We start from the raw sequence: 19,672 nt of genomic DNA, 5'->3' as shown, positions 1-19,672 counted from the left end.
CCAACCCAGGATGAACAGTATGGTATGGCAGAGTCCTTTTCAGAGTGGCAGGCAGTGACTAGTGGGATACAGCAGGAATCAGTACTGGGATCCCAGCGGTTCACAATATACATTAATGATTTGGACGAAGGAATTGCATGCAATATCTCCAAAATTTTCAGACGACACAAAGCTGGATGGCAGTGTATGCTGTGAGAAGGATGTAAAGAGGCTGCAGGGTAACTTGGACAGGCTGGCTGAGTGGGCAAATGTTTGGCAAATGCAATATAATGTGGATAAATGTGAGGTTATCCACTTTGGTGGCAAAAACAGGAAGGCAGATTATTATTTGAATGGTGACAGTTTAGGAAAACGGGACGTGCAACGAGACCTGGGTGTCATGGTGGAACAGTCGCTGAAGGTTGGCATGCAGGTACAGCAGGCGGTGAGGAAAGCTAATGGAATTATTGCCTTCATAGCGAGAGGATTTGAGTATCGGAGTAGGGATGTCTTGCTGCAGTTATACAGCGCCTTGGTGAGGCTACACTTTGAGTATTGTGTGCCTGAGTATTGGTCTCCTAGTTTGAGGAAGGACATTCCTGCTATTGAGGGTGCCCAGCGAAGGTTCACCAGACTAATTCCCGGGATGACAGGACTGACATATGAAGGAAGACTGGATTGACTGGGCTTGTACTCACTGGAGTTTAGAAGAATGAGAGGGAATCTCATAGAAACAAATAAAATCCTGATGGGACTGGACAGGCTAGATGCGAGAAGAATGTTCCCGATGTTGAGGACGTCCAGAACTAGGGGTCACAGCCTAAGAATAAGGGGTAAGCCATTCAGGACTGAGATGAGGAAGAACGTCTGTCAGAGAGTTGTGAACGTGTGGAATTCTCCACCACAGAAAGCTGTTGAGACCAGTTCTTTGGTTATATTCAAGAGGGAGCTGGACGTGGCCCTTGCGGCTAAAGGGATCAAGGGGGATGGAGAGAAAGTGGGAGTGGGATACTGAATTTGCACGATCAGCCATGGTCATATTGAATGGTGGTGCAGGCTTGAAGGGCTGAATGGCCTCCTCCTGCTCCTATTTTCTATGTTTCCTATTTTCTATGTTTCTATGGAACTCACTCTGAGGTAATTCTGCTAACACTTCCATTGATGATGCAGCCTGGAGTATGTAAATTCTTACCACCAACGAATTACGCACATCTGCCAGGGGTTTTATCTTCACTGTTGAGGAACCCTTGATCACATTCACAACCCATATTTATTTTCTTGTCCAATCGTTAAATAAAAGGAGTATCACATGTCTGGCTTCAAGTATCAGTCTGGGGGTTCCCTAAGGCATTCTGAGTAAATTTCTCTGACAAGGACAAAAGACAGTGAAATGTGTTACTGCTGTCCTTTGTGGTCAATGCCAGCAGCTCCTATTAGAACCCGCATGGATCAGTGTTACATAGAAACATACATAGAAAATAGAAGCCGGACGAGGCGTGGACTTTTATCAAGAGTGAGAAGCTGGACTTGAGCTAATGGACTGTGGTATGTTGTGGGGGTTGCTGGTGGGGTGGTGGGGGCTTGGGGGGGGGGGGGGGGGCGGTGTTATGTTGGGGTTTTCCCCGTGTTCTCTTGTGTTTTTGTTGCCCCCTTTGCCCTGGGCCCTCGAGGCTTTGGGCGAGGTCGCAGTTGGGAAGAGCTGCGTCACAGGTGGTGGTCTTGGCCCAGACTGGGAGAGTGGTTTATCCGCTCAATGGTGGGGGCAGTACCCAAAGCTAGGGGGTTTGAGAGTATTGTGCCTTGGTTTTTTTTCTTTCTCTGTACACACGAGGTGTAGGGGGGACTCTCTTTACCTCACTTAGGTGAGGGGGGGGTGGGGGGGTGGTTGGAGACTCGTAAGGGGAGCCGACAGTGGGATTGGAGGTGGAGGCGGGAGCGGCCGGGGCCAGCATGAGTCAGCTGACTTGCGGGAGTGCAATGGGGGTAGGGGGGTTAAGCGGATGCTTGACTGGGGTGGGGGGGTTGGGGGGGGGGGGGGTTGGGATGCTGCTTTGCTGACTGAAGGAGAATCGATTTTAAGGGGGAGAGTCGAGACGGGGAGCCTCCGGCTGGGGGGCTGGAGTGTGCGGGAGGCGCGGGCACGTGGCTGGCCTAAAAAAGGAGATGGCTAGTTGGCAGGAATGGAGGTGGGGGGGGGGTGTAATTAGCCCCCGACCAGGCTTATCACGTGGAACGTGAGAGGCCTGAATGGGCCGGTCAAGAGGGCCCGTGTGTTTTCGCACTTAAGGGGGCGAAAGGCAGACACAGCCATGCTACAAGAAACGCATGTGAAGCTCGCTGATCAAACCAGGCTGAGGAAGGGATGGGTGGGGCAGATTTTCCACTCAGGGCTGAATACGAAGACCAGGGGGAATCGCAATTTTGGTGAGCAAGCGGGTGGCATTTGAGGCGGCGGGTATTGTGGCGGATAAAGGGGGACGATATGTGATGGTGAGTGGCAAGTTGCAGGGGGCCCGGGTGGTGCTCGTGAATGTGTATGCTCCGAACTGGGACAATGCAGAGTTCATGAAGCGGATGTTGAGTAGGATTCCGGATCTGGAGTCAAGCAGTTTGGTAATGGGGGGTGACTTCAATACGGTCCTGGACCCGGCACTGGACCGGTCTAGGTCGAGATCGGGTAAGAGGCCGGCAGCGGCCAAGTTCCTGAGGAGGTTCATGGACCAGATGGGGGGAGTGGACCCGTGGAGATTTGCCAGGCCAAGGGCGAAGGAGTTTTCTTTCTTCTCCCGTGTGCACAAGGCGTACTCGTGGATTGATTTTTTTTGTGGTAAGTAGGGCGCTAATCCCGAGAATGGAGGGGGTGGAGTATTCGGCCGTTGCCATCTCGGACCATGCCCCGCACTGGGTGGAGTTGGGGCTGGGGGAGGAGAGAGGCCAACGCCCTCTGTGGAGACTGGATGTAGGATTATTGGCGGATGAGGAGGTCTGTGGGCGGATTCGGAGGAGTATCCAAAGCTATGTGGAGACCAATGATATGGGGGAGGTTTCAGTGAGTGTGGTCTGGGAGGCGCTGAAGGCAGTTATCAGGGGGGAGCTAATTTCAGTCAGGGCCCACAGGGAGAAGAGGGACAGGATGGAGAGGGAGAGGTTGGTGGGGGAGATACTTAGGGCGGACAGGAGGTACGCGGAATTCCCCCGAGGAGGGGTTGTTAAAGGAGCGTCGGAGTCTGCAGGCGGAGTTTGACCTGCTTACCATGGGAAAGGCTGAGGCTCAGTTGAGGAAGGTACAAGGAGCGGTGTATGAGTATGGGGAGAAGGCAAGTCGGATGCTGGTGCATCAACTGCGGGAGAGGCGGCCAGGGAGATTGAGGGAATTAGGGATGGGGGGATAACACGGTGCTGAGCTTGGCAAGGATCAACAAAGTCTTCAAGGACTTTTATGGCAAATTGTATGAGTCAGAACCCCCAGAGGGGGGGATGGGATGAAGCAATTCCTGGACCAACTGAGGTTCCCTAAGGTGGAGGAGGGACGGGTAGAGGGATTGGGGTCCCCGATTGAGATGGAGGAACTGGTTAAGGGGTTAGGGGGTTTGTAGTCGGGCAAGGCCTCGGGACCAGATGGGTATCCCGTAGAATTTTACAGGAAATTCTCAGAGCTGTTGGGTCCGCTATTGTTGAGAACTTTTAACGAGGCGAAGGAAAAGGGAACCCTTCCATCGACGATGTCGCAGGCTCTGATCTCGCTCATCCTTAAGCGAGATAAGGACCCGTTGCAATGTGGCTCCTTTAGGCCGATTTCGCTCCTTAATGTAGATGCCAAACTGTTGGCCAAGATCTTGGCCACTAGGATTGAGGACTGTGTCCCGGGAGTGATCAATGAGGATCAGACGGGGTTTGTGAAGGGCAGGCAGTTGAACACGAATGTGCGGAGGCTCCTGAATGTGATCATGATGCCCTCGGAAGGGGGGGATGCAGAAGTGGTGGCGGCAATAGACGCGGAGAAAGCCTTCAATCGGGTGGAGTGGGAGTACCTGTGGGAAGTGTTAGGCAGATTTGGGTTTGGAGAGGAATTTATAGGGTGGGTCAAAATGTTGTATCGGGCCCCGGTAACAAGTGTGTCGACGAACCGGCTGCGTCGGAGTACTTTAGGTTACATCGAGGAACGAGGCAGGGGTGCCCCCTGTCCTCCCTGCTGTTTGCCCTGGCAATCGAGCTGCTGGCCATGGCGTTGAGGGAGTCCAGAAACTGGAGGGGGCTGGTTCGGGAGGAGCATCGGGTTTCACTGTATGCGGATGACCTGCTCCTGTACATTGCGGATCCGGTGGAGGGGATGGGGGAAGACATGCAGATCCTGAGAGATTTCAGGGACTTTTCGGGGTATAAGCTGAATGTTGGGAAAAGCGAGCTTTTTGTGATACATACGAGGGGCCAAGAAAAGAGACTGGGAGAGCTACCGCTTAAGATGGTGGAGAGGAGCTTTCGCTACTTGGGCATTCAGGTGGCTAAGAGTTGGGATGCCCTGCACAAGCTCAATTTAGCACGGCTGGTGGATCAGATGGAGGAGGACTTTAAGAGGTGGGACATGCTGCCGCTTTCCCTGGCGGGCAGGGTGCAGTCCGTGAAGATGACGGTCCTCCCCAGGTTCTTGTTCGTCTTCCAGTGCCTTCCCATCCTCATCCCCAAGTCCTTTTTCAAGCGGGTAAACAGGATTATTACGGGATTTGTGTGGGCAAACAAGACCCCGCGTGTTAAGATACTGTTCTTAGAGCGCAGTTGGGGTAGGGGTGGGCTGGTGCTGCCGATCTTTTGCAGCTATTATTGGGCAGCGAATATATCCATGATTCGGAAGTGGGTAGTAGAGGAAGGTGGGGGTGGCATTGAAGCGGTTGGAGGTGGCATTTTGCAGGGAAACTAGCCTGGGGGCATTGATAACGGCTCCGCTGCCGCTCCCGCCGACACGGTACACCACGAGTCCAGTGGTGGTGGCGACATTGAGGATCTGGGGTCAGTGGAGACGGCACAGGGGGGAGGCAAGGGCTCCAGTCTGGACCGCGATACGGAACAATCACAGGTTCGTTCCAGGTAGAATAGATGGTGGGTTCCTAAGCTGGCACAGAGCGGGTATCAAAAGGATCGGGGACTTGTTTATTGATGGGACTTTTGCTAGTCTGAGGGCGCTGGAGGAGAAATTTGGGCTACCCCCAGGGAATACCTTTAGGTACATGCAGGTTCGGGCATTCGTGAAAAAGCAGGTGGGGGAATTTCCATTACTACCTGCCCGGAGGATACAGGACAGGGTGGTCTTGGGCGTGTGGCAAGGTATCGGACATATACCAAGAGCTGCAGGAGGCGCAGGAGGCCTCGGTGGAAGAGCTGAAGGGCAAGTGGTAGGAGGAGCTGGGTGAGGGCTAGATGAGGGCCTATGGGCTGACGCCCTGGGCAGGGTCAATTCCTCCTCATCTTGCGCCAGGCTTAGCCAGATTCAGTTTAAGGTGGTGCACCGGGTGCATATGACAGTGGCGAGAATGAATAAGTTCTTTGGGGTGGAGGACAGACCTGTGAGGTGTTCAGGGGGCCCAGCAAACCATGTCCATATGTTTTGGGCATGCCCAGCACTTACAGAATTTTGGAAAGGCTTTGCAAAGGCTATGTCCAAGGTCTTGGACACTCGGGTAAAACCGAGCTGGGGGATAGCGATATTTGGGGTGTCAGACGATCCTGGAGTGCAGGAGTTGAAAGAGGCGGGAGTTCTGGCCTTTGCCTCCTTGGTAGCCCGGAGGCGGCTCTTGTTAATCATAGAATCATAGAATTTACAATGCAGAAGGAGGCCATTCGGCCCATCGAGTCTGCACCGGCTCTTAGAATGAGCACCCCACCCAAGGTCCACACTCCACCCGATCCCCATAACCCAGTAACCCCACCCAACACTAAGGGCAAATTTGGACACTAAGGGGCAATTTATCATGGCCAATCCACCTAACCTGCACATCTTTGGACTGTGGGAGGAAACCAGAGCACCCGGAGGAAACCCACGCGCACACAGGGAGGATGTGCAGACTCCGCACAGACAGTGACCCAAGCCGGGAATCGAACCTGGGATCCTGGAGCTGTGAAGCAATTGTGCTATCCACAATGCTACCGTGCTGCCCCGGTTAATGTGGAGGGACGCAAACCCCCCCCCGCCCAAGTATAGAGGCTTGGGTCAGTGACATGGCTGGATTTCTCAGGTTGGAGAGGATAAAGTTTGCCTTGTGAGGGTCCTTGCAGGGGTTCTCCAGGCGGTGGCAACTGTTCCTTGGCTTTCTTGTGGAACGTTAAGTGGAGGTCAGCAGCAGCAGCAAACCAGAGGGCGGGGGGGATTGATTTTATTTGTAAAGGGCAGGTACCCCACCTTGTTTTGCTAATTTGTTAAGTTGTTTTCTTAATTATTACTATGCTTTTTGTTGTTTTCTTTTTGTAGTGGTTTGTAAAATTTTTTTTTTTTTAATAAATATTTTATTGAAAATTTTTGGTCAACCAACACAGTACATTGTGCATCCTTTACACAATATTTTTACAACACAAATAACAATGACTTGTTTTATAAACAAAAAATGAATAAATAATAAATAACAAAAATGAAAACTAACCCTAATTGGCAACTGCCTTATCACAAGTAACACTCTCCAAAAATATAATTTAACAGTCCAATATATAATTATCTGTCGCAACGACCTATACATATTATACAGTATATATTAACAACCCTGAGAGTCCTTCTGGTTCCTCCTCCCCCCCCCCCCCCCCCCCCCGATCCTGGGCTGCTGCTGCTGCCTTCTTTTTTCCATTCCATCTATCTTTCTGCGAGGTATTCGACGAACGGTTGCCACCGCCTGGTGAACCCTTGAGCCGACCCCCTTAGAACGAACTTAATCCGCTCTAGCTTTATAAACCCTGCCATGTCATTTATCCAGGTCTCCACCCCCGGGGGCTTGGCTTCTTTCCACATTAACAATATCCTGCGCCGGGCTACTAGGGTCGCAAAGGCCAAAACATCGGCCTCTCTCGCCTCCTGCACTCCCGGCTCTGGTGCAACCCCAAATATAGCCAACCCCCAGCTTGGTTCGACCCGGACCCCCACTACTTTTGAAAGCACCTTTGTCATCCCCATCCAAAACCCCTGTAGTGCCGGGCATGACCAAAACATATGGGTATGATTCGCTGGGCTTCTCGAGCACCTCGCACACCTATCCTCCACCCCCAAAAATTTACTGAGCCGTGCTCCAGTCATATGCGCCCTGTGTAATACCTTAAACTGAATCAGGCTTAGCCTGGCACACGAGGACGACGAGTTTACCCTGCTTAGGGCATCTGCCCACAGCCCCTCCTCGATCTCCTCCCCCAGCTCTTCTTCCCATTTCCCTTTTAGTTCATCTACCATAGTCTCCCCTTCGTCCCTCATTTCCCTATATATATCTGACACCTTACCATCCCCCACCCATGTCTTTGAGATCACTCTGTCCTGCACCTCTTGTGTCGGGAGCTGTGGGAATCCCTCACCTGTTGCCTTGCAAAAGCCCTCCGTTGCATATACCTGAATGCATTCCCTTTGGCAACCCATATTTCTCGGTCAGCGCTCCCAGACTCGCGAACTTCCCATCCACAAACAGATCTTTCAGTTGCGTTATTCCTGCACTTTGCCACATTCCATATCCCCCATCCATTCCCCCCGGGGCAAACCTATGGTTGTTTCTTATCGGGGACCCCCCCAAGGCTCCAGTCTTTCCCCTATGCCGTCTCCACTGTCCCCAAATCTTCAGTGTAGCCACCACCACCGGGCTTGTGGTGTAGTTCCTCGGTGAGAATGGCAATGGGCCTGTCACCATAGCCTGTAGGCTAGTCCCCCTACAGGTCGCCCTCTCTAATCTCTTCCACGCCGCACCCTCCTCCTCTCCCATCCACTTACTCACCATTGAAATATTAGCGGCCCAATAATACTCACTTAGGCTCGGTAGTGCCAGCCCCCCCCCTATCCCTGCTATGCTGTAAGAATCCCTTCCTCACTCTCGGGGTCTTCCCGGCCCACACAAAACCCATGATGCTCTTTTCAATCCTTTTAAAAAAAGCCTTCGTGATCACCACCGGGAGGCACTGAAACACAAAGAGGAATCTCGGGAGGACCACCATCTTAACCGCCTGCACCCTCCCTGCCAGTGACAGGGATACCATATCCCATCTCTTGAAATCCTCCTCCATTTGTTCCACCAACCGCGTTAAATTTAACCTATGCAATGTGCCCCAATTCTTGGCTATCTGGATCCCCAGGTAACGAAAGTCCCTTGTTACCTTCCTCAACGGTAGGTCCTCTATTTCTCTACTCTGCTCCCCTGGATGCACCACAAACAACTCACTTTTCCCCATGTTCAATTTATACCCTGAAAAATCCCCAAACTCCCCAAGTATCCGCATTATTTCTGGCATCCCCTCCGCCGGGTCTGCCACGTATAGTAGCAAATCGTCCGCATACAAAGATACCCGGTGCTCTTCTCCTCCTCTAAGTACTCCCCTCCACTTCTTGGAACCCCTCAATGCTATCGCCAGGGGCTCAATCGCCAGTGCAAACAATAATGGGGACAGAGGGCATCCCTGCCTTGTCCCTCTATGGAGCCGAAAATATGCAGATCCCCGTCCATTCGTGACCACGCTCGCCATCGGGGCCCTATACAACAGCTGCACCCATCTAACATACCCCTCTCCAAAACCAAATCTCCTCAACACCTCCCACAAATAATCCCACTCCACTCTATCAAATGCTTTCTCGGCATCCATCGCACTACTATCTCCGTTTCCCCCTCTGGTGGGGCCATCATCATTACCCCTAACAGCCTCCGTATATTCGTGTTCAGCTGTCTCCCCTTCACAAACCCAGTTTGGTCCTCGTGGACCACCCCCGGGACACATTCCTCTATTCTCATTGCCATTACCTTGGCCAGGATCTTGGCATCTACATTTAGGAGGGAAATAGGTCTATAGGACCCGCATTGTAGCGGGTCCTTTCCCTTCTTTAAGAGAAGCGACATCGTTGCTTCAGACATAGTCGGGGGCAGTTGTCCCCTTTCCTTTGCCTCATTAAAGGTCCTCGTCAATACCGGGGCGAGCAAGTCCACATATTTTCTATAGAATTCGACTGGGAATCCATCCGGTCCCGGGGCCTTTCCCGCCTGCATGCTCCTAATTCCTTTCACCACTTCTTCTACCTCGATCTGTGCTCCCAGTCCCACCCTTTCCTACTCTTCCACCTTGGGAAATTCCAGCCGATCCAAGAAGCCCATCATTCTCTCCCTCCCATCCGGGGGTTGAGCTTCATATAATTTTTTATAAAATGTCTGAACACTCCATTCACTCTCTCCGCTCCCCGCTCCATCTCTCCTTCCTCATCCCTCACTCCCCCTATTTCCCTCGCTGCTCCCCTTTTCCTCAATTGGTGTGCCAGCAACCTGCTCGCCTTCTCCCCATATTCGTACTGTACACCCTGTGCCTTCCTCCATTGTGCCTCTGCAGTGCCCGTAGTCAGCAAGTCAAATTCTACATGTAGCCTTTGCCTTTCCCTGTACAGTCCCTCCTCCGGTGCTTCCGCATATTGTCTGTCCACCCTCAAAAGTTCTTGCAGCAACTGCTCCCGTTCCTTACTCTCCTGCTTCCCTTTATGTGCCCTTATTGATATCAGCTCCCCTCTAACCACCGCCTTCAACGCCTCCCAGACCACTCCCACCTGGACCTCCCCATTATCATTGAGTTCCAAGTACTCTTCAATCCACCCCCTCACCCTTAGACACACACCCTCATCTGCCATTAGTCCCATGTCCATTCTCCAGGGTGGGCGCCCTCCTGTTTCCTCCCCTATCTCCAAGTCTACCCAGTGTGGAGCGTGATCCGAAATGGCTATAGCCGTATACTCCGTTCCCCTCACCTTCGGGATCAACGCCCTACCCAGCACAAAAAAGTCTATTCGCGAGTAGACTTTATGGACATAGGAGAAAAACGAGAACTCCTTACTCCTAGGTCTGCTAAATCTCCACGGGTCTACACCTCCCATCTGCTCCATAAAATCTTTCAGTACCTTGGCTGCTGCCGGCCTCCTTCCAGTCCTGGACTTCGACCTATCCAGCCCTGGTTCCAACACCGTATTAAAATCTCCCCCCATTATCAGCTTTCCCATCTCTAGGTCCGGAATGCGTCCTAGCATCCGCCTCATAAAATTGGCATCATCCCAGTTCGGGGCATATACGTTTACCAAAACCACCGTCTCCCCCTGTAGTTTGCCACTCACCATCACGTATCTGCCCCCGTTATCCGCCACTATAGTCTTTGCCTCGAACATTACCCGCTTCCCCACTAATATAGCCACCCCCCTGTTTTTCGCATCTAGCCCCGAATGGAACACCTGCCCCACCCATCCTTTGCGTAGCCTAACCTGGTCTATCAGTTTCAGGTGCGTTTCCTGTAACATAACCACATCTGCCTTAAGTTTCTTAAGGTGTGCGAGTACCCGTGCCCTCTTTATCGGCCCGTTCAGCCCTCTCACGTTCCACGTGATCAGCCGGGTTGGGGGGCTTCCTACCCCCCCCTTGCCGATTAGCCATCCCCTTTTTCCAGCTCCTCACCCGGTTCCCACGCAGCTGTATCTCCCCCAGGCGGTGCCCCCCCCGCCCATCCCCTCCCATACCAGCTCCCCCTCTCCCCAGCAGCAGCAACCCAGTAATTCCCCCCTCCCACCCCTCCCCCCCCCGCTAGATCCCCCACTAGCGTAATTACTCCCCCCATGTTGCTCCCAGAAGTCAGCAAACTCTGGCCGACCTCGGCTTCCCCCCGTGACCTCGGCTCGCACCGTGCGACGCCCCCTCCTTCCTGCTTCTCTATTCCCGCCATGATTATCATAGCGCGGGAACCAAGCCCACGCTTCTCCCTTGGCCCCGCCTCCAATGGCCAACGCCCCATCTCCTCCACCTCCCCTCCTCCCCCCATCACCACCTGTGGAAGAGAGAAAAGTTACCACATCGCAGGATTAGTACATAAAACTCCTCTTTCCCCCCTTTTTAACCCCCCTCTTCGCCCCCCACATTCGCCCCACCACTTTGTTCAAACGTTCTTTTTAATAACCCGCTCATTCCAGTTTTTCTTCCACAATATAAGTCCACGCTTCATCCGCCGTCTCAAAGTAGTGGTGCCTCCCTCGATATGTGACCCACAGCCTTGCCGGTTGCAGCATTCCAAATTTTATCTTCTTTTTATGAAGCACCGCCTTGGCCCGATTAAAGCTCGCCCTCCTTCGGCCATCTCCGCACTCCAGTCTTGATAAACGCGGATCACCGCGTTCTCCCATTTACTGCTCCCAGTTTTCTTTGCCCATCTAAGGACCATTTCTCTATCCTTAAAACGGAGGAATCTCACCACTATGGCTCTGGGACTTTCTCCTGCTCTCGGTCCTCACGCCATCACTCGGTATGCTCCCTCCACCTCCAACGGACCCGCCGGGGCCTCCGCTCCCATTAACGAATGCAGCATCGTGCTCACATATGCCCCGACGTCCGCTCCCTCCGCACCTTCAGGAAGACCAAGAATCCTCAGGTTGTTCCTCCTTGCGTTGTTCTCCAGTGCCTCCAACCTTTCCACACATCGTTTCTGATGTGCCTCATGCGTCTCCGTCTTCACCACCAGGCCCTGTATGTCGTCCTCATTCTCGGCTGCCTTTGCCTTCACGACCCGAAGCTCCCGCTCCTGGGTCTTTTGTTCCTCCTTTAGCCCTTCGATCGCCTGTAGTATCGGGGCCAACAGCTCTTTCTTCATTTCCTTTTTGAGCTCTTCCACACAGCATTTCAAGAACTCTTGTTGTTCAGGGCCCCATGTTAAACTGCCACCTTCCGACACCATCTTGGTTTTTGCTTGCCTTCCTTGCCACTGTTCTAAAGGATCCACTGCAATCCGGCCACTTTCTCCTCCTTTTTTCATCCGTATCCAGGGGGGATTCCCTTCTGGTTTACCGCACAGTGTTTTTAGCCGTCAAAATTGCAGTTGGGGCTCCTATCAAGAGCCCAAAAGTCTGTTTCACCGGGAGCTGCCGAAACGTGCGACTCAGCTGGTCATCGCCGCACCCGGCGGTTTGTAAAAATTATTGATAAAGTTTGAATAAAAACAAATTTAAAAAATGTTTTAAGAAAAAAAAGATCATGGACTCTAGCAACCTCCCTGCTACTGACATTAGGCTCACTGGTCTATAGCTCCCTGTTTTCTCTCTACCTCCCTTTTTGAATAGTGGGGTTATATTGGCTACTCTCAAATCTGTAGGAGCCATTCTGGAGTCCAAAGAATTTTGGAAAATGACCACCAATGGATCTACTCTTCCGAGGGCCATTTCCTTAAGTACCCTGGGATGAAGATTAACAGGCCCTGGAGATTTGTCTGCCTTCAATCTCATTCATTTCCCCAAAACAATTTCTTTACTAATACCAATTTCCTTCAGCTCCTCACTAAAACTTGTGCTGCTCAGAACTTCCGAGACAATTCATGTCTTCCTTTATGAAGACAGAAGCAAAGTATGAATTTAGTTCTTCAGCCATTTCCCTGTTAAGAACTCCCCAGTTTCTGACTGTAAGTGGCCTACATTAGTTTTATCAATCTTTTTCTCTTTACATACTTAGAGAAGCTTTTACAGTCATTTTTTATGTTCCCCGCTAGCTTACTTTCAAATTGTATTTTGCCTTTCTTAATCGATCCCTTGGTCCACCTTTGCTGAATTTTAAACTGTTCTCAATCCTCAGGTCTATTGCTTTTTCTAGCTAATTTGTATGCCTCGCCTTTGCATCAAATATTATCTCTAATTTCCCCTGTAAGCCAGGGGGGGGGCGGAGAGGCCGGCCCGCCGATCGGTGGGCCCCGATCACGGGCCAGACCCCTTCAGAGCCCCCCCATGGTGAAGGAGCTCCCCCCCACCCCCCCCGCAGGCCGCCCCCCGAGCGTTTCCGCAAAGTTCCCGCCGGCAGCGACCAGGGGTGAACGCTGCCGGCGGGACTCTGGCGCAAACCACGTTCATATGTTTTGGGCCTGTCCAAAACTGGAGGATTACTGGAAGGAGGTGTTTAGGTAATCTCTGTTATTCATTATGCACTTTCAAGAATTGGATCACATCGAACATTAGTGGGGGGGGCTTGGAGAGTTGGGGGGAGGGGGACTGTATGTGTTAATGGTGACTATGGGTGATTCCTGATTCCTTTTTGTCATTTGTTTATGTTAACATGCGGGCTAATGTTTGAGGGTTTGGTGGGAGGATGGGATCGTTGTTATTGATATGGGGATTGACATTGCATTTGTTATTGATTATTGTTTATTATTGGGTGTAAATTTGGGAGAAAATGTGAAAAGGAGGAGAATAAAAAATACTTTAAAAAAAAAAAAAAGGTTATAGGTCAGTTGAACTTCTAAGCCGAGGCCCATAACAAACCCAAGACCTTATATGCTTTGCAAACTACTCTCTCCATGTCCTGCTGACTTCAAAGACCTACGCACATGAAACCCCACCACCTCCTCTCCCCCCTCCCTCCCCCCCGCTACCCCGGGTCTCTCTGCCCCTACACATCCTTTAGAACTGCGCCATTAAGAATATATTATTTCTCCCTATCCCTCTGCCAAAATTCCCCAACGCACACTTGTTTGTATTAAATTTGATCTGCCACTTGTTGGCTGATTCTGTTCACCTGTTGATATCTATATCATTTCATTCTCACTATTTATCACACCTCCAAGTTTGGTGTCTTCTGTGAATTCTAAAATTTCACTTTGTATTCCAATATCCAAGCTTTAGATATATATATATATATTTATACATATCAAAAAGGTATGGTATATAAAAAAAGTAGGTGTCTGATATATATGTATATCAAACAAGTAGGGACCCTAGCATTGACCCTTGAGGAACATCATTGTCTACCATTCTCTAGTCTCAAACATAACTATTTACATTGACTCAATTTTTTTCTGTCCTTGAGACAATTGTTTATGCAAGCTCACACTGATCCTCCTGTTTCCATGAGTCACACTTTTATTAATCAGCCTTTTATATGACACTTTTTTCAACTGTTTTTTTAAAATCCAGTAAGAGAACATCCATTGAATTCCCTTCATCAACCTTCTGTGTTACTTCATCCAAAAATTGAATTAGATTAATCAAACAAACAAGCTCTGTCTTTTAGAAATCTGAGCTGGCTATGGATGGATGGATTTGTTTATTGTCCCGTGTACCAAGGTACAGTGAAAAGTATTTTTCTGCGAGCAGCTCAACAGATCATTAAATACATGACAAGAAAAGGGAATAAAAGAAAATACATAATAGGGCAACACATGATATACAATGTAACTACATAAGCACTGGCATCGGATGAAGCATACAGGGTGCAGTGTTAATGAGGTCAGTCCATAAGAGAGTCATTTAGGAGTCTGGTGACAGTGGGGAAGAAACTGTTTTTGAGTCTGTTCATGCGTGTTCTCAGACTTCTGTATCTCCTGCCCGATGAAAGATACAGAAGAGATAACTCAAACCTCTCCAGGCATCTGTTAATTATTTCCCTGATTATTATTTTTAAAGCCTTACCCAGCACGGATGCTAAACTAACCAGCCATTAGTTGTTAGGAATATCTGAAGTAGTTCAGAGACTTTAAGACCTTGGAATGGGGTGATTGTCTAATGAGAAAAGGTTGGGCAGGCTAGGCACATATTTGCTGGTGTTTGTAGATTCATAAAATTTTCAGTGCAGAAGGATGCCATTCAGCCCATTGAGTCTGCACCGGCCCTTGGAAAGGGTACTCTACTTATGCCCACAACTCCACCCTATCTCCGTAACCCCACCCAACCTTTTGGACACTAAGGAGCAATTTAGCATGGCCTGCACATCTTTGGATTGTGGGAGGAAACCGGAGCATCCGGAGGAAATCCATGCAGTCACGGGAGAAAGTGCAAACTCCACACAGTCACCCGAGGCTGAAATTGTACCCAGGTCCCTGGAGCTGTGAGGCAGCAGTGCTAACCACTGTGCCACCGTGCCACCCGTTTAGAACAGAAAGAGGTGACTTGATTGGAACATGTAAGATTCTGCGGGGCCTTGCTTGACAGGGTGGATGTAGAGGGGATGTCCCCTCTTGAGGGAGAATCTAGAGATAGGGGTCAATAGAGTTTTTCTTTTATACACAACAAAAATAGAAATCCAGAAATCCAATACAGTTAACAAAATCCCCGCTTTGGAGTTAGTCTCCAACACCCCACCCCTCCTTGTTCTCCCCAACCTCCCCTTTTTAGTAACAGTATGTTTTCTTTATTGGTTTTTATTGTCTTACATAGTAGGGTTGTAGAGCGACACACATATTACATCCTGGTTCGTTATTCCACTTCGGCAACCTGTGCTTACAAACTTTCGGTCTACCCTACATACGCCACCCCCCCCCCCCCCCTGCCCCCACGCAGAGTGTGGTCGGCCTTTGTGCCTCTTTATTTTCTCCCCCCCCTCCCTTTCCTTTGCTGTTTGAGGTCTATCCATGGGCACCCTCTCTCATTTGCTCTATTGGCTGTTGGCTACAAACAGGTCCTGGAACAGGTTGGTGAATGGCCTCCGCGTCTTGTGGAAGCCCTCTTCCAACCCCCGGAGGTGAATTTGATTTTCTCCAGTTAGAGAAATTCTGATACATTGGACGGCCAGTTCTCAGCTTTGTTGGTGCTGCTGATCACCAGCTGAGCAGGATTCTTCGGCGGGTGATTAGGGAGGCAAAGGCATCGGCCCCCCCTCCCCATAAAAAGTTCCAGCTGGTCAGATACCCTGAACACTGCCACTTTTGGGAATGGTTACACCCTCACCCTCACAACCTTGGACATTTCCTCGAAGAAGGTTGTCCATAACCCGACAAATCTGGGGCATGCCTAGAACTTGTAGGTGTGGTTGGCTGGTCCTCCCTGGCACTGTTTGCATTTGTCCTCCACCTCCAGGAAGACCATGCTCATTCAGGTTCTGGTTAAGTGTGCACTGTGTACCACTTTCAGCTGCATTAGGCTTAGCCTTGAACATGTGGAGGTGGAGTTGGCCCCGTTCAGTGCTTCGCTCCTATCCTGTTCCCTTGCTCTTCCTCCCATTTTTCTCAAGTCTCGTCCAGTGGGGAGCATGTCTTTCCCAACAGTCGCCCGTACAGATCTCTGCTGCTTCACTCTTCCCCCCCCCCCCCCCACCCCCAAGTCGCTCACGTCCAACAGTTCTTCTAGTTGTGCTTGTCTCGGCACCCGTGGGTATGTCCTTGTTTCCCGATGGAGGAGGTGTTTGGCTTGCATGAGTCGTAACTCATTTCCCCCGGTCAGTTGAAGCCTCTCCGACAGTTCTTCTAGCATTGTAATGTCCGTGTAGAAGTCACTAACTGTCAGTGTTCCCCCCCGGCCTGTCTCCACCTTTTGAAGGTGGCATCCATTTTGGCTGGCGCAAACCTGTGATTGTCGCAGATGGGGACCAAAGTGGACATTTCGGTCAGACTGGAGTGTTGTCTTAATTGGTTCCATGTCTAGAGCGTGGTTACCACCACTGGGCGTGTTGCGTCTTGGCCGGTGGGGATGGTAGCGCTGCTGTGGCCAGGAGGGACATCCCTGTGCAGGAATTCGCCTCCATTTTTACCCATTCTGCTTCAGGTACCTTTACCCATCCCCTCTCTCTTTCTGTTGTTGTTGCTCAGTGGTAGTATTGCAGATTGGGAGGGCCAGGCCCTCCATGCTTCTCGTTTTTGGTGGGACATTTTGGGGGATCCTTGGGTTCTTCCCCCCCACCCCCCCTTCCTTCGCCCACCCCCGCCCCACACAAACACCAGAATTATTTTTCTACTGTGTTAAAGAAGGTTTTGAGGATGTAGATCAGTATTGGTCTAAACAGGATGAGGATCCTTGGCAGTATGTTCAACTTGGATGGTCTGCACCCTTCCCGCCAGGGAGAGTGGGAGTGTGTGCCACTTTTTAACTTCCTCCGGATTTCATTTGTGGATCCATGTCCAGTTGAGGGCAATTTGAATCCCCATGTTTTTGGGCTTGTTTAAATGGCAGTTTCTCCAGCTCTGCCCCTCCCCTTTGCGGGTTCACCAAGAAGATTTCGCTTTTGCTCAGGTTGAGTTGTGCCCAAGAAGGTTTCAAACTCTTTCAAAAGCGCCATGATCCATTCAATGCTGCTTTGTGGGTCAGAGATGGATTGGAGCGGGTCATCCGCATAGAGTGGAACTCTGCTCTCCGGATCCCCTTCCAGTTTTTCACCACTGAGTGCGATCGCCAGGGCAGATAGCAGAGGGGAAAACAGGCATCCCTGCCTCGTGCCTCTGTGCATTTGGAAGTACTTAGAGCTGGTGGTGTTGGTCCACACGCTCACCATGGGAAAGCTATACAGAGGCTTCACCTGTAACGTAAACCTTGCTCCAAACCCAAACCGTTCCAGCACCTCTATGAGATATTTCCACTCGACTCTGTTGAAGGCCTTTTCTGCATCCAGGGAGATGATCACCTCTGGTGTTCTCTCCTCGGATGGGGCCATTATCAAGTTTAGCAGCCGCCTGATGTTCAATGTTAGCTGCCCATCCTTAAAGCCCGCCTGGTCCTCTGCCCCCACCTCTGGTACACAGTTCTCCGGTCGCCTGGCTAGGATTGTGGCCAGTATTTTTGAGTCCACATTCTTGGGTCTGTAGGACCTGCATTCTGTTGGCACTTTGTCTTTTTTTGAGTATCAGTGAGATTGAGGCTTATGCTAACATAAGCAGCAAGGTGCCCCTTGCCAGCGAGTCTGTGAACATCTCTCACAGGTGCAGGGCCAGTGCTGTCGCGAACTCTTTGTAGAGGCCCGCCGGGAATCCGTCTGGTCCCGGCACCTTCACTGCCTGATGCCCTCCATGACTTCTCCCAGTTCTAATGGTGCTTCCAGCCCCCTCTTGAAAGGAAATGAAATGAAAATTGCTTATTGTCACAAGTAGGCTTCAAATGAAGTTACTGTGAAAAGCCCCTAGTCGCCACATTCCGGTGCCCGTTCGGGGTAGCTGGTACGGGAATTGAACCATGCTGCTGGCCTGCTTTACCAGCCAGCAATTTAGCCCACTGTGCTAAACCAGCCCCTTTCTGTCCTCCCCACGACTGACATGTCCAAACCATTGAGGAACTCCTTCTCCCCTGGGTGTGCGAGCCTCCATGGGTCCACTGCCCCCACCTGCTCCATAAATGTGCTGATTTTGTTTGCTATGCTGGAGGTCTTCTCTGTTTTGGGGTTCAACCTGTCTGTCCGTGGGTCCTCAATACAGTCCCCTCTCATGATGTGTCAGTGCGTGCCTGTGCCAGGGATTTCCGCCATGGTCTTTATGAACTCAGTGTCATCCCAATTGGGTGCATACACGTTAACCAAGACCACAATGGGCAGCACAGTGGCGCAGTGGATTAGCTCTGCTGCCTCATGGCGCTGAGGTCCCAGGTTCGATCCCTGCTCTGGCTCACTGTCTGTGTGGAGTTTTCACATTCTCCCCATGTTTGCGTGGGTTTCGCCCCCACAACCCAAAGTTGTGCAGGCTAGGTGGATCGGCCACGCTAAATTGCCCCTTCATTGGAAAAAATGAATTGGGCACTCTAAATTTTTTTTTTTAAACAAGACCCCTAGGTCCATAACCATCCCCGTCGCGGTAAATGCAGTCCTCTTACGAAGCAGCATTGCTCACCCACAGCAAGAATAGGTCTGTCCCACCCAGCATTTTCTTACCCGCAGTCGGTCCTTCTCCCTCAGGTGCATCTCTCGGAGGAAGACAATGTCGGCTTTCATACTTTTCGGGTGGGTGAAGACTTTGGATCTTTTCACTGGGCCTTAAGACCCCTGATGTTCCAGGTGACTATCTTGATGGGGGTTTCTGTACTCCTTCCTGCAGGATCAACCATACTCACCTTGTGGATGCGCCTCTGCACTCCAGGGTTTCCCTTGGTTAGGGGCCTGTCCAAAATGGCCACGGTCACCATACCAGCCATGAGGCAGAGCTCCTGCGCCCCAGGTTTTCCTTTTGTCCAGGGGCCACCAGCTGCATGAAGGCCATGAGGGTGAGCCTCTGCACTCTGGGTTTCCCTTTATTTGGAAACCTGCCAAAGTGGCTGCTTTCGGCACCATCTTGTTCCCTGTCACCATGTGTGGCCTGTTGTAGCCAGCCTAGAGCCCTTCCCCCCTCCTTTGTTCCTCCTATGGTTCTGCCCCTTCCGCTCCCCTCTCCCCCCCCCCTCCTTTGTTCCTCCTATGGTTCTGCCCCTTCCGCTCCCCTCCCCCCCCCCCACTACTTGTACCCCCTCTAGTGGTGCTTCCCCTCACGTCGCCAGGCATTCTCTCCTCCATGGGAGATGCACGCACCCCACCCTTCACTTGTACTTCCTGGCGCTAGCTTTCCTGCTAGTGTGGTGCCCGCCCCCGAGGTCAGCTGATCCGATCCTTCGCCTGCTGTTTTTCTTCCCTCCCCTGCTCCCTTTATCCTGTGCTCTGCTGCCCTCACCCCCTCCTTTGTGCCTTAGCTTTTGGATTCAGAATGAGGTGGTACAGTCCCACACGAAATGTCTTTCAGTTCCTCAGGGTGACAGTTTCACCTCTGTTTTTACTTTCCCAGCCTGTTCTTTTGGATGAGCTAATCTGCTTCTGCAGGG

The sequence above is a fragment of the Scyliorhinus torazame genome, chromosome 6 (assembly GCF_047496885.1).
Source record: "Scyliorhinus torazame isolate Kashiwa2021f chromosome 6, sScyTor2.1, whole genome shotgun sequence".
In the NCBI taxonomy this organism is placed as follows: Eukaryota; Metazoa; Chordata; class Chondrichthyes; order Carcharhiniformes; family Scyliorhinidae; genus Scyliorhinus; species Scyliorhinus torazame.
This window is presented reverse-complemented; position numbering follows the sequence as displayed.